The 23,988-nt window shown below is 44.3% G+C and overlaps 1 protein-coding gene and 1 long non-coding RNA gene across 4 annotated transcripts in view; one reads left to right on the top strand and one right to left on the bottom strand.

The window, feature by feature from the left end:
* The window catches only part of LOC144755710 (transcription factor Maf-like), a 47,850-nt gene extending 40,380 nt beyond the window's left edge, over nucleotides 1-7,470 (bottom strand). Inside the window, exon 1 of the mRNA XM_078644898.1 lies at nucleotides 7,155-7,470. The gene's annotated coding sequence lies outside the window, so the exon portion shown is untranslated. The remainder of the gene's footprint in view (nucleotides 1-7,154) is intronic.
* Nucleotides 1-23,988, top strand: part of LOC144753769 (uncharacterized) — a 295,636-nt gene that overhangs the window by 85,091 nt on the left and 186,557 nt on the right. The window contains exon 3 of one of the 3 annotated variants that reach the window (XR_013594518.1): nucleotides 23,606-23,793. The exons of the other annotated variants lie outside the window; for them this stretch is intronic. This is a non-coding gene — a long non-coding RNA (uncharacterized LOC144753769). Of the gene's footprint in view, nucleotides 1-23,605; nucleotides 23,794-23,988 lie in introns of those variants that run through there. 3 annotated transcript variants of the gene reach the window in all.

Here is a 23,988-nt window from a genome sequence, read left to right as displayed (position 1 = left end):
GTGCTTTAGAAACCCCCAAAATGTGATTTCTGATTTGGTAATGTTTGTACATACTGTGACAGTATAGCCATAGAAATGTGCGGTTTTCATACTGAGACAATGTGGACACTGAAATTGTGGCAATGGAGGTAGCTTAATGCCGGATCCTCTCTTCGGAGGCCAGAGCCTGTATAAAAAGTAACTTGCACTATATGTGTGCCCCATAGATGTATGTGTGTGAGCCTGTGTAAGTGTGTGTGTGTGTGTGTGTTGGTCGATGTATTCATAAGTGCGTCTTTGTGCATATATGTGTGCGTGTATATATGTGTGCCTGTAGGTGTGTGTGTTTGTTTTTGTGTCTGCACAATGTTTATATATGCACACAAATGACCATATTTCCTTATGTGTGCACCGCAAAGTCAAACCTTTTTTATGTACATGAGCCATATAACAGTTTAGCACCATCAACAAATGACCTTCCACACAAGACAGTACAATTTAAGGTCCCTTCTCCTATTTGTGACAGTCCTTGTGTCTTCAGGATTCTTTGTAACTCATTTCTTTTAAGAGTACCTTCCTTAAATGCTGATCACAGGGAGTGTAAGAACTCTCTCTCCACAGCCCATCAAATCCCCAGTTTTATGTACGTTATGTATTGTTAGAGGACTTTTATAAAGTGAATGGACACTGCTAATGGCAACATAAAGCTCGAGTGGAAAGGGAACAGCGCCAGTTCCCAAAAGCTCTCACTAAACATAGATGAAAACAACCAAGAGCCTTATTTATGAAGGCCGGTGTCTGTTTTGCACTGCATCACTTATAGTGACGCAGCAGAGGCGTAATTAATGCACCATGGTGTGCCATATTTATGAAGTGACGCATCTAGGCAGATGCGTCACTTCGTAAACCTCTGTGCTACATTATACCTGCGTCAGGTATAATCTGTGCAGGGTGGGTGTTCCCCAGCATCTAAGGGCCGTAGGAGTGGTGCAGTGAAATCTATAAGATTTCACTGTGCCACCTCTAGGATGCCAATGCGTCAAAATGTTACACCTGCCTCATGGCAGGCGTAAGGGTGACACAAGCCCTTTCATACGGGGCTTGCCCCATGTAAAAGTAATATTGTTGGAGTTGCCTCACGCTTCCGACACAACTATAGCTATGCGCCACTTTTGCGCCAACAGATACATCAGTGATACTGACGTATATGTCATTCCTTACGACATGATGCGTCATACTGTAAATATGACGCATCATTGGTGTCGCAAGGAGGGCGCATTGAGAAGTATTGCATCGTTGCTTTCACCCAGCGATGCACCAGTTCTCATAAATCAGGCCACAAGTTTTCAGATTCTTCTTAAATTAGCTAGGCGATTTGTGAATCTTGGAATTCCAAAAAGAAGCTGTGAGCACTGAATCATAACCTGCCAGACGTCCGTGTGGGCAGGTTATGGTTGGGCTTCTAGGAGCTAGCTACTGCAGCCATCTTCTGACATAGACTAGGGTTGTTATGGTGACTGCACTGTGGACTGTACAAAATCCCTTAACCCTGAATAGGGAGATAAACTTTTAGAAGAGGGGGTGTGGCAGCATGGCTGAATTCTGATGCACCAGCCTCCATTCCTGCTGCGGTGTTTGAATGATTTGTGTCTTCTGTCACTTCCAAGTGATTTTTTTCTGTCTCTTCGAACTGGAAATGAGAGCCTTCATACAGCACCCTCCAGAAGAAACCTAATGTGGTCAAAGTTATATTTACGTATATAAAAATGTAAAACAGTGTTGGCATCCTCACTGATAACTCTTCATTTTAAACACAGGAAGTAAATGTTTAGTTTGCGAACTTTTCTGTATGAGCCTTTTGTACGTATTACCTAGATACTAATAGACATCCTCGACCAACAAGATCTATCAGATGCCATTTTAAGTACAACAGCTCTTGAAAGCCGGAATGTATTTAATGCATCTTTAATCTACATATACCTCCTTTATGTATATATATACCTCCCAAGTACTTGGATCTATATATTTATTACTTTTCTGCTAATTCAACATATTTAATGCACTTCCCTATTTCTCACCCTATACCTCTCTCAATATATCCTCTACCTCAACTCTCTGACTCATCTCAAACCTCTTTCTACTACTCTTTCCAATGCACTACCCTATATCTCACCCTAAACCTCTACCAGTATCTTTGATCTACATATACTTCTTTCCTTTAAGCATAAGGGTGGCAGTCTGATCGCCCCCTGGGCGGATACCAAATCTGTTTGTACCTACCGCGGAGACCAAGCAACCCTGGCCGATGCCCGGTGGAGCTGTCCTATGCAGCTATAGAGGAATCTGGCCCCTTGGCCGTCACCTACCTAGCTGGTCATCTGACATTGTTTTCCTCTTCTCCCCGTTCGTGTCTCCTTCACTCCCCCTCCCTCTGTGATTCTTTGATCCAAACGGTTGTAACTATGGTAACTATGTAACCTGTAACTCGCTGATTCAACTGATATAACTATGTATCCTGTAACTTGCTGATCCTCATGTAAAGCGCTCTGATACCTCCGGGTCTAGCCAGCGCTATATAAAACTTTGCAAATAAATAAATAAATAAAATCTATATACTTTCCATAGTACTTGTGGATCTATATATTTATTTCTTTTCTTCTAATTCAGCATATCAAATGCACTACCCTATTTCTCACCGTATACCTCTCACAATATATATTCTACCTCAACTCTGACTCATCTCAAACCTCTTTCTACTACTATTCCCAATGGACTACCCTATTTCTCACCCTATACCTCTATCAATATATCCTCTACCTCCACTCTCTCATTCATCCCAAACCCCATACCCCTTCTATGACCCCCAATACTTTCATACCTCTTTTACTATACCGATCCCCCAAAACAAGCCTGTCTAAACCCTTCCCTCTGACTCTTCCCCTCCACATCCTTTTTACTCATCCCAAGCCTCCTCCTACTGTCGTGACCTCCAAAACAAAAAATTAAAATTAAAACAAGTCTAAATCCTTCCCTCTTCTATCCCTCCACTATCATTTTCAATCCAAATAACAGACTCCCATGTCCACTCATATTTTACTATACTAATCCTCTATGGTTTCCAGAGTAGCGTGCTACTTGCCAAAAAAACGCTTCAACACCTCATTAAGGATAGCAAGCACTATATAAATGCAAACCTTTTTTCCCTCTTCTGTCCCTTGGCTATCCTTTTCAATCCAAATAACTGACTAATATCTACCTTCAAATTACTTTCATATTTCACTATACTAATTCAACACTAATCCTTTATGGGTTCCAGAGTAGCGTGCTACTCGCCAAAAAAGTGCTTCAACCCCCCATCAGGGGTAACAAGTGCTACATAAATACACACCTTTAACCTTCTTCTATCCCTCCGCTATCCTTCACAATCAAAATAACTGATTAATATCCACCACTCAGATTACTTTCCTATTTCACTATACTACTTCAACACTAATCCTTTAATGGGCTCGAGAGTAGCGTACTACCCCCCGAAAAAGCACTTTGATGCCTCGTCAAGGGTAGTCAGTGCTTTATAAATGCAATTACAATACAATACAATGAAACAGAGTGCCACTGTGGGACAGCCCTAACTATCTCTATCAGTCTCCCAGAGACTAGTGGGCACTGATAGACACAAAGTGGCACCCGGAGACACACTTGGACAACTCTGCATTACCAGACATTCCGAAACCTTCCGACAACCAATGAACACCATTTGATACACAAAGACTTAACAACACCAAAAGTCCTACAGACATCATCAGTCTCATTCTAGGACTTATTTACAGTGCTTAGAAATACTGAAAGCGAAGCCATTAAGCACTAAATAAAACAATTTATAATTATTATTATATTACTGGGGTCAGCCACTAGCAAGATACTTAGAGGCCAACAGACACTTTCAGATACTCAGAAAGAAGCCACTGTTAACAGAAAGCCAGAGGCCAGTCAGCACCCAATGAATACAAATAGGCAGGTAAAAACCTACAAGCACTATTAGTCATCGAGAAACCCACAGTCACTAACTGATGACAGCAGTCATGATCAGACACCCAGAAGCCAGTGAGCAGTAGCAGACTTCAAGAAAGCAACACACCAGAAACCAAAGACCTACATAGTCTATCAGTCATTCAGAAATAAAGGAATATTACTAGATACCACAGACACAATCAGACACTGGGGAGAAGTTTATACTGTATTACTAACAGATTATCAGACACCCAGAGATCATCAGGCGCCATGAAATGCACTTACATCGATGGGCACTGTCAGACACTCATAGAATACAAAATACCCAGGTCCGCAGATACCAACAATTACTCACCACATGGCCAATGACATTCTTACAGATACGAAGATACAAACAGGGACCTATAGTGATCCATGAACTACAGACATTACTTCCAAACTGCCAATGGCTACCATTAGAAACGTAAGAATAGAATCACACTATCAGTGTTGACGGGCACTATCAGATACAGATGTTAACACCCATCCAGAGACCAGTTTGGTCTTCCATATACCAGGAGACTAATCAACACTACCTAATAGTCAAAGATCATTGGACACTATCGGATGCCATAATCAAATACAAAAAACACCTGGAGACCAATGGAAACTTTCAGGAAGCCGTATTATGCTGCAGACTATCAGGCATAACCAAAGAACAGAGGCAGATACCCAGAGATCAGATGTCGCTCCCAAAAAGCCACGGAGCTACCAGCACCTTTAGACATTTATAAGCTACTGCACAATATGAGAGAAATAATGGTTGGTGAACACTATGAGGTGCCCTCTAAATCAATACATACTAACAGATACCCAGAGAACTAGACTATTAGACACAACAGGCCTATAATCAATACTAAATCGCTAATGACACCATAAGTCCCCGAGAAACCTGTAGACTACCAGACAACCAAGCATGTATTATGACTTTCAGACACACACAGACCGACACATCATGGGACACACAAAGACCAATTATCATACACAACCAAAAGACACTATAAAGTACCCAGGAGTCAGCTGCCAGTGTCAGTCTCTATCAGGTCAAACCCTTCAGTACCTTACCAGACAACTACATACCAATAAAGGCATCCAAACACAAAAATACTCTCTAACTTTCAGAGGCCAACAGACACTATTTTATTACAACGGCTCTCAGAGACCAAGAGGCATTATAAGACATAAATAAAAGACACTATAAAATATCCAGAGGTATGCTACCAGTATCAGTCACTCAAAGGACACTATCAGACATCCAGGGCCCTCTGTATGGTGGCAGACACCCACATACCACCATAAAAGTTTCAACATAAAAAATATCAACACACTTTCTGACTTTTAGAGGCCAACAGGCACTATTACACACAGAAATACTAATAAACCGCTTCGGGCCTCAGACCAACCGGCCAAACACTGAGGGGGCAGCAGACACTATCAGACACACTCATGCCAACACTGCCAGACATCCATAGGCCTAAAGATGGTTTATGACATCTAGAGACCAAAGGATACAATCAGACATGCAAATACCAATAGACATGGTCAGAAATCTGAAATGTGCATACAAACTTCTGATGCCCTGTGCTAATTTTCAGATGCACACGAACAGATACGATCAGACCCAAAGGCAATTGACCCTACCTGCTACCCTCAAATCTACAGATACTGTTAGTCAGCCAGGGGCCCCAAGCATAGGATCAATGACCCACAGACACTGCCAAACTCATAAACACAGTATAAAGACACCAGTGGACGGTGCCTGGGACCCAAAGGACTGCAGATCCTATTAGATGCCCGTGAGTCGAGATATAGTACCAAATCTATTGACCCTACCAGCCAACTAGACATAATATCAGACACCCAGAGACCAATAGACACGATCAGACACCCAGGGGCCAACAGACTTCCCACAGAGATCAATGGACGGTGTCTGGCACACAGAGACCTACAGAACCATGAGCCCACACGTGGATCGGATGGGTACTTATCTCAGAACTGCAGTCACTACGAACACCCAAATGCTTGTGGTCAGTGGTAGTCACCCACGAGGTACAGAGAGTGTCACACGCCGAGAAACGGCCACAGACCAAAGGGCGCTATTAGACACCCAGAGACCGATGAACGATATCAGACTCACGTAGACTTGGAGACACGGACGAACAAACAACCCCAGGCTTGGGAACAAAGTCTACTCACTGCATGTGCCGGTCTGGAGTAACCTCCGGCGAGATATAAAGTGAAACTGTCAGGGCAAAACCTAATGAATGAAAAGCAACCAAGGGCAGCAGGAGAGAGTGGAAGGGGGAAAAAAGGAGACAAACATCGAGAGAGTGGCATGCAAAGAAAGGGTGAGAGAGGGCTGATATGGACGAAAATAAAGAAAAGGGAAGAGAACGAGCAAATGAAAGAATTGAAAACAGTGAATAAAGTTTAATTTAAGTTTTACATGGCGACAGTTTATTGCCACAAAGTGTTCGCCACACGGCGCTGTAAATAGTAAGTGTAACTATTTCCGCTTACTGTTGATAATGTATCAACCTCTGAAGTATAAAAACCTGGACCACCCCTGTCCGCTGTTAGGATCAGCGACCTGCAGTTAGCAATCAGATCTCTGCAGTACGTGCCCTGGCCGGCTGAACTATCCTATCAATCAGGGAAATGCAATTGAGAAAAAGTGCGGTACGGCAAAGAGAATTACGACAAAAAGTCAAAATGAGGAGTGCATCTTAGAGAATTAAAAAGGAAATGAAGCGGAAAATGAGGGCGAAACACTAGTAGGAAGCAGAGTCCAGCATGAGAAAAACAGAGAAAGTGCGAGAAGAAGATAGATTTTAAGAAAGAGAAACGAGGAAAAGAGTGAACGAGAGAAACAAGGAGAGCAACGGGAGAAACTAAGCGATAGCAACACGGAGTAGAAACTTCAGAAACAAAAAAGAGGGGGAAATGAATAAGAGTTGTCGAGAAATAGACCCAAGAAGATAGAGCCAGCGCAGGCGTGGAAGACCGCAGAGGCTTTAAGACTATAGTACGAGACATACAGACAGACCGAGATTAGAAGAAGCAAAGGAAGAGAGTAGTACTCCGCAGTAGCAATAAAACTGCACAGGCAGCAGATGACCCTCACTCACAGCTCTCTGGAAGTCTGTCTGTCCAGGGTCAGCTCCACGCCGCTCTCTCCGATGACAGTTCCATAGGGACTGGGAGACCAGCAGTGGGAGGGTCACTCGCAACTCTGTGCTAGGCTGTTTTTCAGGAGTCAGCTGTACGTCCCTCTCTGCACTGACCGCTCCATCGAATAGAGCGGCGGAGAGAGAGGGATAAAAAGTAGCAGCTCTCCAGCAGGCTGTCTCTTTAGGGTCAGCCTCTCGTCCCGCTCTTCGGTGACAGCTCCATCAAGCGGCGCTGGCTGCAGTCTCTGCCCTGGAGCCAGCCCAGACCCACAGGAAGAGCCCAGGCTGCAGGGAGCAGAAATATAGCCCGCAGTGACCTCATCTGCATCTCATTATCCCTCAGCCAATGGGCATTAGCTTCATTTGCATCTCATCGCTCCTCCTCTAATAGGCCGTGAACTCCTCTACAGGACAGAGTCCTGCACTGTCTCTTTGATGCTGCTCCAGTATGCACTGCCATCACCCACGATTGATTACCACGTATCTACTAATGTTATGTCATTTGCATGTCATTGCCACTTTGCCAACGGGCAGAAGGCGCAGCACTGATTCTTTAATACTGCTCAGTCAAAGCACTACCATCATCCGTGTTTGATTACCACTCCTCCGTTGAGTGCTGGCCTCACCTGCATGTTATATCATCCAATGAAACCTCATCTATATATTATCAAAACGGCAGTGGGACCCAGCGCTGTTCTTTTACCGCTCCTAAGTGCGCTGAACTCGTCTGCATGGTATTACCTCTTAGAAGTACACTTGTCTTCACTTACATCGTATTTCCACTCCTCCAAAGGCTGAGGACATACTTGTAATCTCGTTACCCACCTTCAGTGATCAGCAGTCTCACCTGCAACTCTGTGTCTCTCTTCCAATCAGTTAGCCCACTCTCATCAGCTCTCCTCCAATGACCTGTGACCTCATCAGCATGGATTATCCCTATTCCATGAGCTCTGACCTCAACTACGTCTCAACCTAATTTGTTGGAGGGTTCAGACATTTTTGGGGGATCATTCTGCCACATATCATTCAGGAGGCAAACTTCATCGCATACCACTCCTTGGATGGCATGGAGCCCACCTCATCTCAGTACCCTTCTTCTGGTGAGCGAGAGGGCACACGCCATGTCACTGGACCAACTGTAAGGAGTCCATCGGTATCTCACAACCACTCTTCAGCGGATTACATAAGAGATTAATTTTGCTACTTCTTGGTCAATGGGTAGAGAGCCAAGCGATATGTCATTGGCTAGCTGACCTGCATCTCATTATCATTACTCCAATGGGAAGGGTGCAAGACGGCAGCATGCTATCTACTAAACAAATAAGGGTTACCTCTAACCATGCAGGGTGGACGTAGAAAACTCATCCTTGGAGTCTGTGGCAGCCCATAAGCCTTCTTCATAGGCAAACTGATCTCAGCTGGGCGCCACCAGACTTAAACAGCTGAAAGGACCTCTTTGTTGCATTGTCACCTTGCCCTGCACATTCGAAAAGTTCATGAATAAATCTTTTAAAAGAATACTATTACTGCCTATGTGCAGAATGATACAATCAGTGGCAGTAAGCGGGCAGGTACCGGAATCAAGGAATACAACACAAATAGTATTTTTCTTAAAAAAAGGCAAATCTCCAACAGAATGTGGGTCATTCCGGCCTATTTCACTGATTAAAACTGATGCAAAGGTCTTTTCAAAGATCTTGGCAACCCGTCTAGCTCCACTTATGCCACGAATAGTCTCTGAAAGACAACATGGATTCATTATTGGGAGGGACACCACTGCACACGTTAATATGGCTATTGGGGCATTTGACTATGCAGACAAAAAAGGGATTGACTTCGGTATGATATTATTAGACGCCGAAAAGGCCTTTGACCGAGTCAGGTGGGACTTATGGGCCGTATTAGCTAAAATTGGTCTTGGACTTAAATTCCGGTCGTGTGTACAAGCTCTATACCGTAAATCACAGGCCAAGCTGTCATAGGGGGAATGTGTTCATCTCTATTCCAGAATCTGTGTGGGACAAGGCAAGGATGCCCTCTGTCCCCGTTATTATTTGCTCTTTACAAAGAGCCATTCCAGGGCTCACTACAAAAATGCGCTCAAATCAAGCCTCTAAAAGCTGGCAATACTAAATTAAAGATCACAGCCTAAGCAGATGATATTGCAGTTTGTGCAATTAATCCAGAGGAATCTGTAAAGAGTATTAAGATTGAAGCAGACAAATTTGGCAAAGTGGAGGCTACAAACTGAATGCTGACAAGACTCTGGTATTAACTACTGTGGGGATCCATAATTCCGTTACTGGATCTTGTGTCACTGTAACTTACTTGGGAGTAAGGATAACGGCTAAAATTAATCAGATTATCGATTTCAATTATGCACTCTTGTTAAATCAAACAAATAAATTGCTAAAAAATATCGCATAGGCTTTCCATAGGCCTGTTAGGTAGATGTAACTTGATCAAAATGAAAATACGGCCTACATTTCTATTTTTGTTTCGTTCTATTCCTTTGAAAGTCCCCAACATATTTTAAAAAAAATTAGAGGGGGGTTTCAGCAGTTTTATTTGGGGATATAAAAAACCTAGGAGGGCAATTGAATTACAGAAAGCTGCATATGATCAAGGTGGCCTTGGCCTCCCAGACTTCAAAATCTATTTATGGGCCGCCTTTACGGGCCGTTTTCGTAGTTTGCTTGGCCTAGATCAATCTGATTTTGTGTTTAGGTTTATGCTTGAGAATCAGAGGGATACATTCTTATATGGAATTAAGATCCAAACTATTTTAAAAGGGTAAAATTCAAGACCACAGGGATATTACTTATATTTGGCAAGCAAAGTCTACTAGCTGCAATCTACCTATATTCCATAAAAATTACCCATTGTGGGGGAATCCGACTTTCCCTGAGGTATTTAAGGATCAAGCGGGTAAAATCTGGGCGAACCATGGAGTAAACTGTCTGGGCGATCTATATAATGATAGAGATATTAAATCATTCGAACATTTAAGACTGGCCTATAAACTTCCAGCCCATTGTTTTTTTTAAAATATGGACTAATGAAGGACTATCTAGCCTCTAATCTGACCGTAGATGAAATAAAACATTAAACAATCTGGGACTGTATCTATAGGGAGAAGTCTAAATCGCTCATTGGTTCAATGTATGCTCTCTTACATAATTATAGACCATTGGGCAGTGAGAAATTAGCGGAACGCTGGACTCAGACTTTGTTTCGTGTATACAATGGTTCTGTCGGGTATGTAACCTGATCACTTCAAAATATGCATGAATTATTCTACATATACATGTAGCCATAGTTATATCAATTAGCATGTCCCTTAGAACAAATCATTGAATGTAAACCCACACAAAAACACCAAAGATCAAAGAACAAATCAAAACCCCAAAAAACAGGGTACTTGTGGGTTTTAATCACTGAATTGTTTTTTCATTCATAGAAACCCTGTGATAATGGATCAGTAATAAATCACTAATCAGAGTACTTTATAATGAACGGCACATCAATTACAGTGGGTGCAATGTGACATATTGTGCACAAGTGACATAAAAATGGTGATTTATATACAAGTGAGTAAGGGAGGAAAGGGGGAAAAAGAAAGTTTCTGTAAGGCCAGTTTTAGTATTCAGTAACTGTTCAGTCCAGTGTGCCACATCAATTGGCTTATGTTAACTGGATTTTCATAACAGGTCCAATGGTATTGTATCGTTGACGTTTCGACCCTCTGGACGCCTTATTTGTGGGTCTAAAGCGGGTCTTCTTCAGGGCGGGGGGAAGGGGGATAGTGATACGGCGCCTGTTGGTTAGATAGACAGACTATCAGGTGTGGATTTGCATATTGGTATATATTAAAAAGTGGCTATTAAAACCAGTTTAAAATTACGGGGAGTGACTAGTTCGTTGGCCACTCACCTAGTGGCCCTTTGTTCGTTGGACCCGGGCGGGGTAATTGAGAACAATCACTCGTAGTGTTTTCAAATATTTGGCAGATCCATCTGTGGATTATAATACAAGCGTATGCAATTAGTTGATTATTCCGCCATCCCTGTCAATTACAGTAATAAGATCTTGTAATCGGCCTCGTCTTAAGGTACGCCAATGCGAGTGTACTGGCCCTGTTAGCGGAATTCATATGGTGCATGTTCACTCTCCAGAACAACCGAGGCTTATTTCTATAGAAGCTTCTCGTTGTTTATATTAGCAGTCGCATTTTCGCGATCTAAAAATAAGAGGGGGGTGGCCGTCAGTCGGGTATCAAATTTGCATTTTGGACGTCTAGTGAGGCACAGAAACTAAAATGACGGCTCGGAATGGTAGCCGCCGCCATGAATCAGAGAAGATCGGAGGAGCTAGAAGTCTCATCTGATCAAACAGTCTGGGTATCTGAGAAGGGACTCAATCGCGATCTCAGTCGAGCGGTGCACCCTCGGCAGGGATCGATCAGATAGGAACACCGCCGGTATTCACTGGTTATTTGTCCTCGAGGACGTTGCCTCGTTGCTAAGCGACTGTGCGCCGGAGCTCACAGACGCGTGACGCCACATGATGTCAGAGCGCTCCAAGCGTATGGTTGCTAGGCAACGTTAGAGCTTCATGCGTGATTGGAATGAGGCTACATATATTTATTCTCTGTTACTCCAAAAATCGGCAAAAGCATTTCTGGTGCGTCGCGTGCAACGGGAATGAGGCTTCATTCAGGCTCTGTTATTTTAAAAATTGGCAAAAGCAATTTGGGTGAAGATGCTATGCAAAATCAGAGTGTAGCGTGCAACGGAATTGAGGCTACAGTAATGCTCTGATACTCTAAAAAATCGGCACATGCATTTCAGGTGAATTATAGGAGGGAATTAACAACCTCTTTAAAGATTGTGACTGATATTGATCGCACTCCATAATTAATATCCGAAGGGAGGGAGAGGAAGGCATGTGACATTCCATTATTACAGTTTACATGACCAATCAAAGACCCACTGCATTTTGAACAAGCTATTTGCATAGCAACATGATATAAACCATTTGAGCAATTTTCACAGAAACAAATATAAGCAAACATAAGTAAACATGACAATAAGACGGGCGGCATAGATCTAACCGATATTAGATTTTGGATTAGAAAACAACGGTGCTTGTTAGCCGTTAAGTCTAGATGTATTAAATGTTCAAAGTGTGTTACCTATAGTTCTTATATCCAGCCAAAGAGCGTCTAAATGGGATGGAACCAAATTTGCTGGGCTACGCTAAGTGGTGGTGTTGTATGTGGTACGGAGGTTACAGTTGCCCCATCTGTCTGGCCGTCTCTTCCCTCTCATTGAGGCCTTGTTGTACTGTATTCAGAGAATGTATCCACCTGCATTCTTTGTAATTCAGTGTCTTAGAGATGGACCCACCTCTAGCTCCGGGGGTTACTTTCTCCACCACCCTCCACTTAATGTCCTCTGGTTTATGCCTATGAGTTTTATAGTGTTCCACTAGAGGTGCCCCCACAGTGTTGCATCTGAGCCTACTCATGTGCTGTAAAATCCTTGTTTTTACTTTTTGCATTGTCTGTCCAACATAAACCACTGCACATGGGCAAGTGATGGTATAAATAACATGGGAGCTGTTGCAATTAGTAAAATGTGTCAACTTGTATGTTTTGGTGTTATGAGTGAAGCTTGATCCCTCCTGGCAGAAGTCACAAGCCTTGCAATTTCCACATTTGCGGTGCCCAATCACGGGTGGAGGTTCAGCATGTCTCTCAAGTCTGCCTGTTTCGGTGGTTCCAGAAAAGCTTTAACCACTTTGTCCTTTATGTTCCTTCCTCTTTTAAAGGCAAACAACGGTTGTTGTTCCATCTGCAATTTGCTTGCCACCAGGTTCCAGTTTTTTCGTATAATCTTCTTGATGTTAATGCTCCTTGTGTTGTAAGTGGTTACGCACACGATGCCACTGGTCTCATTCGGTTTCTCCTTGGTTTCTAGTAGTTGATCACGTGGTTGGTACCAGGCACGTTTCTTTGCACGTTTAAGTAACCCAGACGGGTAACCATGCTTCCTCAGTCTTGAAGTGAGGTCATCCGCCTCGTGGAAAAAATACTTTCTGAGAGCAGTTCCTTCTCAGTCTAAGGTACTGCCCATAGGGCAAGTTGTCCTTCAAGTTTCTTGGATGGTGAGAGCCGTACATCAACAATGTGTTCCTCTCCATTGCTTTGCGAAATAAATCACTATAAAGTAATCCATTATCAGCTTTAAATGTCAGGTCTAGAAAGTCAATGGATTCTCTACTTTGGGCTATCGTAAACTGAATGTCATCGCTCCTATTGTTCAACCATGTGTGGAACTCGATCAGCTCAGTCTCATCGCCTGACCATATCATCAGCACATCGTCGATGTACCTTTTCCATACATCGATCTTATCAAGATATGGATTTGTCAAGTCATATAGGTATTCCTCCTCGTATTTGTCCATAAATATATTCGCTAGGCTCTGGGCATATGTAGCCCCCATGGCGACTCCCTTGCACTGGTAATAGAATTGCCTTTTAAACACGAAGTAGTTCCTTTTCATTGCTATTTCCAAGAGCTTAATCAGGAATTCAGTTGGGATCCAGTGCGGTCTGCTCCTTCTGTCAAGTGTAGTTTTGATGACCTGTATTGTGGTGTCTTGGGGGATAGATGTGTACAAAGATGACACATCAAGTGTCACCAAAATCTGTTTTCCACCATCAAACGGTTGGCCCTCCAGTAGCTGGATGATGTGCATGCTGTCTCGCACATAGGATTTGGTAGTTGGCACCCAAGGCTGCAAGAAATGGTCAATGAATTTATTCAAGGGCTCCAGATTTGAGCCGCAGCCCGATACTATGGGCCTGCCAGGCGGGTTATCCAGTCTTTTGTGCACTTTAGGCAGAGCGTATATCATGGGGATCCTCGGTTCCTGCTGGTTGAGGAAATCATGCTCACGTTGGCTCAGGAAACCCTCATCAACTGCAGCTTTAGGGGTTGCTTCTATCAGTGCTTTTATCTCTAAGTTAGGATCGTTTGTAACCTTAAGATAGCTGTCTTGCACCTGTAGTTGCTGCTCAATCTCGGCGATGTAGTCCTGTGTGTTTTGTACTACTATCGCTCCCTCCTTATCCGCTGCTTTTATTACTATCGCTTCATTTTTCGCAAGTTAATGCAATGCCTCTTTTTCTTACTAGCTTGTGTTGTAACTGATGTACTTCCTTTCTTCCATCAGTTGCATTGTTTCTTCCAGGACAATCTTTTCAAAGGCCAGTATCCTTTCACTCATCATAAATGAAGCTGGCGTAAAGGTCGATACTGGTCTAAAGGCAGTTGCAGCCTGTGTGGGTGTAAAGCTGTTTTTCTTGAAAAAGTATCTAGTCTAATTTTTCGGAAAAATCTTTGCAGCTTTAACTTGAAAAGAATCAGGTATCGCTGTTGATACAAATGACAATCCTTTCGCTAAGATGTCCTTCTCCGCATTGGTCAAAGTGTAATTGGATAGGTTGATCACTGGATCCAAGTGTAACACAGATTCCCTAGATTGTATCATGGGCGGTGAGCCCCCTTCGACTAGGGCAATAGTACTGGTAATATCCACAGTTATTGGTACATCTGTGTTGATGCAGTTAACCTGTATCTGACTTACTGTCGCTTCAATAGAGGATATTTGAACATCTAAGTTGGAGGGGAGAGTAATCAGAGCTGCACTGGCACCATCCGTTGCCGTCTCTCGACCATCCATGCTAGTATGTGATACTGTGATGGGCATGTTGTCAGTTTGCCTCAAGATACCTGAGGGAAGTAGTACGGGGGTTGTTTGTCAGTGGTTTGCTCAACTAGACTGGGGCTAGGAGTAACGTGTGGTGTGGCTGTTGATATGTCAGATATGAGTGCTACCATCTGTAGGTCTGTTTCCTTGTTGAAATCTCTCCATGCGTCTCGTGTTGGTAGAACCTGACATGGGAGGTTCCTTGTGTGGGCCTTGTTCGCCCCCATCGATTGAGTCGATCCCAGTTCTGTTGTCTCCCTCCGCCCCTGTTTCCCCTGGAGTGGCTGTCCCCTAAAAAATTGTGGGGCCCTTGGTAATCTGAGTTACTTGTGGATGGTCTGTCTGTCTCTGAATCAGAACCGCTTCCCGCGGATGAGTCCGAGAAGGTGTTAAACCTTCGTGGACCCTGCCTCCCTCTGTTAGTGTAGAATCCCAGCTTATCTTGCTGGTAGTAGTCGGCAAGATAAGGGTATGTAAACTTTTTGTCATAGTTTTTTACGAATGTCCAGAATTGAATGGATACTGGAGGAAAATTGAGCAAATACTTAGCTCTAAAATAGGGTTGGATCACATAGTTACCGATCTCAAAATTAGGTTGGGATACAAGGATGATAACGCGGCAGTAGCACGTCTCTTTTCGATTTTGATGGCTGCAGCCAGATTGGCTATTGCCAGGGCATGGATTTCTACTACACCCCCTGCGGCAGAGGATTGGTGGGCAATTATCAGAGATATCTACGGTTTAGAGGCCGCTCTGGCAAAGGCAAGGGGGATTAAATCATTAGGCAAATTAGAGGCGCTGTGGGGGCCAATGGCCCTGGATGGCCTAATTTAACTAGATCTGGCTAAAATATGAAATAAGAAGTAATATACTTAAAATGTTTGTAATTGCTTTTTCTTATCTGTTATGTTATTACGAGATCTCTCTCCCCTCCCCCTCTTTCTTTTTCTATTATGTCCTTGCCTATGTATTAATTAACATATCTGTTTATCTATATTAATTTGTTTTGCTTATGTCAATTATATGATTATATCCTATCTGATGAGAAAAAAAAGATTAAAAAAAAGAAAAGTTCATGAAATATATATATATATATATATATATATATATATATATATATATACCACGTGGAAACCGTCAAACTGTGGGAGACTGCCTTCACACCTCACATCACAAGGCTCATCATCATAACATCTTGGCTTTGAGTCTGGGTCCCCCAGGAATGTAAGCATGTCTTTATGACCTCTTTATTCAAGAAACCAAGTGGCATGTTTATCAAAAAATCACATAGTGCCTGTGTTGTATGCAGGATAGTTTTTTTGCAGGAAGGGGCACCTTCCTGCACAAAAACAATCCTGTGAGGCATTTTCCTGTTTCTATGTTTGCTTCAGAATGAAGAGAAAGATATTTCTCCTCATTACTCCTCCCCTGGGGATGCATAGCATTTTGATGCATTCCCAGGTCTACCATTGTTGATAAATCTGGGAATGCACCAAAATTGATGGGTGTATGCGTGGAACACCTCACTCCACCCATAGAACGCCTCCCTGAGGCCGATTAATGCAACACAGTAATTTGCTCTGCGCTGCGCTGCGTTGCATTACTCCTATTCATCAAGCAATTAAGGGCCACAGAAGGTGGCCTTACATGGCTTGATAAATCTAACTAAAGAGGTGCGTTGCTCTTGCGCCCGATTGCATGGCACAAGGGGACGCAACTCTTTGATAAATTTGAAATCAAATGTAGATCCAAGGATAATGAATTTCAGACCGATCTCTGGTTTTGACTTGTGGCAATAGCATGGTGATCTTAAAGCTTCCCACGCATCTCAAACCATATAGTCACATATTTACAGCCTGTCTACCGTTGGGCACTAAAAGCACCCTTATTTATGAGAGGGAAAGCTGCTTAAGTCCATGGCCCATGGCCAGATCCAGGGTTTCCTTCACCTGTACAAGGACTTTCATTCGCTTGGCTTCCTTCACCAAGTTCTTTCCTTCCCACGGTGGAGTTCTCAACCCTGGAACCATCTTCAATACCGAGCCTTCATTTGCACTGCAAATAAACAATGTGTCCATTTGTGTTTCAACACCTCCATTTTGATGACAGGATCCTTAAATTGCTTCTTAGTAATCGCTGGATGCTCTGGTGGGCGTCACAGCAGTCATTTCCTATACAGAAAACTGCAACGTCTATAGATGCAACAAGACTAATATGATGGCCTAACTTTAAAAAAAAGCATATGTGGCTGTTCTTATCTTGGCAAGCCGCGGATCAAGTTCTAAACTCTCTTTATAGTGTACAGACTTTTCACTACTTGACATACCTACTGTAAACAGGTGCCTATGGTTTGCTTCCACAGACTCTTGCAGTGCTAGTGTCAAGACTTAACTCAAGCTTGCAGAAGAGTGTGTTTGCACAGGAGCGAAGATGTACCCCCACTCTCCCCCAAGGTAGTGCCCAACTGAGTATATTGCAATCACTCAAGTAAAGGCTACTCCCTCTAGGGAGAGACGAGACAATGGAATGGACCACCATGGGAAGGAGGTAAATGGAGCCCGCTATGTACAGCAAAGGTTCTTCAATACTGTGACTCAAGCTCTGCTTAAACAAAAAATAACAAAGAAGAGAGAAAGACAAAATAAATATTAAATTGTGTCTCAGAAAAAAACTAACAAATATTAATTAAGAGTTTATCTGGCTCCCTTAAGCATTGTGTGTGCATAACCACATACTCGCAACAATATTAAAAGTCAGAGATTTAGACAGCTCGTCATGGAGAGCGTAATCGATGTTCCACTCCAAAAAGAAAGAAAGTCCCTTGCGTAAAATCCAATAATGAAAGTAAGTCTTTATCAGTGCACTGACCGTGAATTCGAAGTAAGGTTATTCCCACAGAGAAACTGTAGCATGAGTCTGCCACCGTCAAGCTTTTACCGTGTGGGTAGAAGATCTAAACAAATGAGGATACTAAGTAGCGAAAAATAAGGAAGGAGACGTACGCGGGAAATTAACAGGCAGCGGCCCTGGCTCCGGGCATCAACTACGAATGGGAAAGGAGGAGTCCTATAGACTCAGGCTTCCGCGTATACGAACACGACGAAGCAAAACAGGATTCCTCGAACCGGGAAGAAGAAGAATTGGAGAATCCTCCATCGGGGCGAGAAGCGGACCAAATCCAAGGGCGCTGGAAGTTCACTAGAGTGTTCAGAAGTCCGTAAATCCACAACAGAAAGCAGGATCGCAACATAGGGAATTCGATACAAGGGCGTGGGCCAATTACTTTGTGTGAGTAAGCCAAGCACGGAAAATGCAGGAGGCCTTCTTTTATCTCTCAGGCCATTCACACGAGAACTGGAGTCATGCGTGATTGTGTGGTGACACACAAAGAAATCTCAAAGGATTTTGGTCAGCTGTTTGGAATTTCCTAGGAATGAGGCATTTTGGGATTCGTAGTTTTGGGTGAGTTACACCACGCCGGGGAACAAGAAGCTTGAAGTGTAACAGCTAGTCAAGATGCCAACTCTGTTGGGGAGATCCTTTCATGTATACTGCTCTGTTTTAATTAACTCAGAACTTTGTTGTCTTAAGCTAGACTACAGACAATTCATACAATGCTTGAAGATTCACCCATAGATGCTTGAGTGGTAGTGTACTATATAAGAGTTATCATTCACCATTCAGTCATTTAATTAATTCAGAAAGTGTGTGGACTGGAAGCCATCTAAATGCACCCATTACGCAGAATTAAATATAAAATCCTTTGTGGCGCCTCCAATTAGCTGTAAGACCAACCACTACCCCATAGGCTTTGGAGTTCAGCAAGCCCTAATCTTGAGCATCTTAAGGGTGGGAGGTACAGATACATTCAATCCACAAACGGACATAGTGTCCAGTAACACCTTAATACCACTCCTCCAATAGGCAGGGAGCCGAGCACATCCAGTCAGCTCTCCCAGAAAGGGTGAGATTCCAACCCATGTCACTAACTCTCCTCCAATGGGATGTAGGGAAGTATCACAAGACTGATCCAATGGTGGTGGGTCAAGCAGCATCTTATTAGCATTTGTCTAATGGAGATGGGCTGGATGTTATTGATGGTAGGGAATCTGTTCCTCTTTCATTCAAGTATAATTCTCCTTCATTTACTCTCTTGCACCCTCAGTTTAATGATGGAGTTCTGAGTCCAAGGGATGTGAATTTCTGTCTCCTAGTACGCATTCCAAGAGGTCTAGATAGTTAGCTATTAACATTTATATACTGGATACGTGTCTTTGTTAACACACAATACACTTAACACTGTAATTCTATGGCAGAACCAGGAGGCGAGGATTAGGCTTTTCCTTTCTACACTTTTAATCACAGCAGCCATTATCAATGTCCAAAACATTGGAACAAACTACATTTCCCAAGGTACATTGGGGAAATCAAAGAGAACACAGTCTATCCAATCAGGACGCCTTTTGTTGTATAACCGTCCCCGCAGACGCTCCCTCTTTCCTCGCTGCTCCAGCAGCATCCAGATAAGTCCTTTCCCTTATTGTGCAGGGTTTTGTGCAGTTTTTCTTGTATTTTCGACATAATTTCACCCTTGTAGCTTAATTGCGATTCATACCGCACACGGGATTGTTTGTTGTAAACCCCCAACCCGTCCTCCATCCCAGACTACGTATCAGCCGGCCCAAACCCGGTTGTGGCAGCGGACCTACTAGATCCGGATGACCTACTGCATCCGCGGTCCGCGGATTGGTTCCTGGCCCCCAAGGTGTCATTCTACATGGCTAGCAGGTTTAGGAAGCTCCTGGATAAGGAGGTGAAGAACTGCATCAAGGCAGAATGCCCGCTGCCTTCTTTGGAGGGGAAGGTGGCCCTAACCCCGGTAATAGATGTAAAAATGGCCACCTTCCTCGCCAAATTCATCCGCGACCCCAAGAAGGGCATTGACAGGTCCTGGTGATCCTGTCAAGACAAGCTGCTGGACATAGCTGTACCCTTGGCCAAAATAATGGACATGGCGGAGGACACGAAGGTCTCCGGTACCCTGATCTGCCCTGCAACCTTGTCTAGCTGGGCTCAGCGGGCAATAATCTTCTTGGGGAATGCCAACTGCGTCTCTCTATTGAGCGGCGCAAATCCTTGCCCATCAAGTTCGATCCCAAACTGGGGGATCTTTCCAACTCAGAGGCAGGCACGGTCGCCCAGGGCAATCGTTTTGAAGACCCATTTATCCGGGAACTGGGAAACTTTGTTAATACATTCAATTCCCTAGATAAGGCCCAAACCTCAATTAATAGAATATTTGACCCCCATGTTTTTGCCTCCGCTGGCCAAGGAAGGGGGCGCTCGACCGGCCGCTACACGCAGCAAGCCTCCAAAGGAGGCGAATTCCGCCGGGGCCAATATGAGGACTCCAATAAATTCAGGAACTTCTGCCAGCTCAGACCGAATGCCCATCGTAGAGGTGGCAGGGGTGGCCATAGGGGCAGCATCTACAACAGTTCACAAGGTAAAAACACAAGGGATGGAAAACCTGCAGCTTGGGCGTCGTTTGGCTCTATTCTTGAGGAACTGGGAATCCCTGTTGTCGGACGCATGGGTCCTTCAAACAGTCCAAGGGCTTCACATCGAGTTCTATGGAATCCCTGTCCAAACCCGCGAGCCCAGACCCCTGGTCTTCCCAAGGGATCAGCAAGCTCTGATTGACTTGGAGATAGAAGATCTCTTGGAGAAGGGAGCCATTGTCCCCACTTCCAGACACCCCAACGGGTTCCTGAGCAACATCTTCCTAGTGGAGAAGAGGGACGGAGGCCAGCGTTCGGTAATCAATCTAAAGGAGTTCAATGGGAGACTCCTATATCGTCATTTTAAAATTGAGGGCATTCACCTCCTGAAGAATCTTTTGCGGACCGCGGACTGGATTGTCCATTTGGACTTAAAAGATGCCTACCTGACTGTGCCGATTTTTCCACCCCACAGGTATTTTCTGCAATTCCAATGGTGATCCCAAGTGTTCAAATTCACCTCCCTTCCTTTCGGACTCTCCTCCGCCCCTTGGTGTTTTACCAAGCTGATGAGACCCATGGCGGAATTCCTACGGGCCCGTGGGGTTAGATTGATCGTCTATCTCGACGATATTCTCCTTATGCATCAATGCCCTCCATTTGCAGATGGCCATAGACCTATTGGAGTCCCTGGGCTTTGTGATCAACACGCACAAGTCCACTCTGGTCCCGGTTCAATCCATCCAGTTTCTAGGATTTCTTATCAACCCGGTGGAGGTGACTCTCAGCCTCCCTCCCCAGCAGTTGTCCAAAATCAGACATGAGCTACGGAGAACCCTGACCAACCTCAGATCACTCTATGACAGCTGGCCCACATAGTGGGGCTGCTCTCAGCCTCCATTCAGGCTATATTTCCGGGAACCCTCCACTACCAGAACCTAAAACGCCTAAAGATTATGTACCTTCGGGAGGGTTTATCCTACTCCCAATGGATCCCACTCTCGGTAGAAGCAAAGGAGGAAATCAAGTGGTGGATCTCCAATATGGAGGCTTGGAACGGCAGAGCAATTTTCGGCTCTCAACCGGACCTGGTGATCGAATCCGATGCCAGTGGCTCGGGGTGGGGCACTCGCTGCGGCGAGTTACCCACCGGAGGAAAATGGTCTTCCGACGAACAAGCCCTTCATATCAACTGCCTAGAACTGATGGCAGGTTCGTTCGCACTCAGATGCTGGACAAAGGACAAGGTCCAGTGCACAGTCCACCTGAAGATGGACAATGTGGCTGCGCTCCGTTATGTCAATCATCTCGGGGGTACCCGCTCACAGGCCCTGTCGAACCAGGCCCAGACTCTGTGGGAATACTGTTTGTCCAATCACATATCCCTGACGGCGGAGCATCTTCCAGGCCAAGCCAACCAGATAGCGGATTGGCATTCCTGTCACTGGAGAGATGTCAGCTGGTGCAAACTGGACCCCTTGTCTTCCAGCTGCTTCAGAAACGTTGGGGCCCGTTCTCAATGGATCTTTTTGCTTCCCGCCTAGACTTTCAGGTGAAGAGGTTCTGGAGCCGGAGACCAGACCCCTTGGCAATAACAACGGATGCTTTCCTCCAGGACTGGACCCTGGGACCGGCCTATGCTTTCCCTCCATTTATGGTGATAACACGACTGTCAGCCCAAGTGCACAGGCAAGGTGCGGATCTGGTCGTGATCACTCCAGTCTGGAGGTCGCAAGCCTGGTATCCAGTGATTATGGGATTTTCCAACCCCTCTACCCTTAGATCCAGATATCCTGAGGGATCCCCAGGGGAATCCTCATCCCCTGATATGGGCGGGTTCCTTCCGGCTAATGGCATGGAAGATTACCGGGAACGATGGAAAGTCCTGGGAATTCCAGTGGAGGCTGCTGCACTCCTCGCCAATACCACCAGGCGTTACAAATCGGCATGTTCTAGATGGGTATGCTGGTGGCTCCAATGCCAAATGGATCCTGTAGGGACAGAGGTTGTAAACATCCTGACATTTTTAGCACACATGGCCAAACAGGGCTTAGCATACAGGTCCATTAACACCTTTCGACAATCTCGGTGGGACAACTTCCCATAGATGGCCGCCCGGTGGGGGAACACCCATGGGTATGCAAACTCCAAAGGGGTATCAGACTATCTCTTCCCCCGGAACCTAGATATTCCGTGCTGTGGGACATGAATAAAGTCCTTAACATATTCATCTCCTGGCCGTCCAATAGGTACTTGTCCAGGAAACAATTGTCAGCAAAATTGGCGGTGCTGCTTTGCCTTGTATCCTGTTACAGGGTATCTGACGTACGGGCTTTGGATATTACAGGTAGGATTTTCACTTTGGATGGGATAACTGTTCACATTTCTCGAAGAACAAAATGCAACTCTAGAGTGGTGTCCTATCCAGAATTTCAAAGAGTGCCAAAACTATGTGTTGTCCGGACCTTTAAAATGTACGAAGCAGTCACTTATGAGCTTCGTCCTCATGGGGAAAGACAATTATTAATTGCTCTGACCAGGACTCACAGAGCAGTGTCCTTCCCTATGATTGTCAGATGGATTAAATGGGTAATGCAGGAAGTGGGGATTAATCTCTACCAGTTTGGCACCCACTCAGTCAGAGGAGCCATGGCTTCTAAGGCCTTCTCCCTGGGGGCTCGTTTAGAGGATATCCTCAATGCAGCAGACTGGTCTTCCGACTCCACTTTTAAACGGTTTTACTTCAAACCGATCTCATCCTGGACAACTGTAGTGGTGAACCAGCTTAAACTAGCCTAATCCTTGCCTGCGGGTCCTGCCATAGAATGAAAAATGTCCTAGCTATTGTAATGGAAATTTACGATTCTATTAAGGACATGAAGGTGAGGATTAGCCCACTCGTCTAGCCAGGGACTGGCTCCCACCCTCAGTAAGAGTCTTATTCTAAGGTTTTCAACGATGCAAAAAATGGTTGAAGGTAACTTGAATTATCGTTCTGATTGTTGATGTTTACACAAAATTTTTCAAACAATGGTTATGCTGGTGATTTTGATTTACTGTAATTGAAATGACGAACCCGGAAGCGTAGAAGAAAGAGAGTACCTCAAATTTCTCTTTGTTCTTCTTTCCAGGATTGGAGTCAACTAAACAGGAGTAATGTTCAAATGGGGAAGTTGTGTTCACAGGAAGAAAGAGGAAGAAGGAGCGTCTGCGGGAACCGTTGTACAACCAAAGGGGTCCTGATTGGATAGAGTGTCTTTTCTTTGATTTTACCAATTTACGATGTGATATGTAGTTTGTTCCAATGTTTTGTGCTTTGATAAAGGCTGCTGTTATTAAAAGTGAAGAAAGGAAAAGCCTAATCCTCGCATCCGTGTCCTAAATAGAATTGAAACTTTCCCTTACAATAGCTAGGACATTTTTCATTCCTATTAAAAGAGCAGACCTTTCAGCACTGCAGGCCTTTCCATTTACACAGCAGCCCTTGAGACCGGTGATCAGACTGCAGTTCAGT

Source organism: Lissotriton helveticus, chromosome 5_1 (genome assembly GCF_964261635.1).
Source record: "Lissotriton helveticus chromosome 5_1, aLisHel1.1, whole genome shotgun sequence".
Classification (NCBI taxonomy): Eukaryota; Metazoa; Chordata; class Amphibia; order Caudata; family Salamandridae; genus Lissotriton; species Lissotriton helveticus.
Note: the sequence above shows the minus strand (reverse complement) of the source record. Positions and strands in the feature narration are given on the sequence as shown.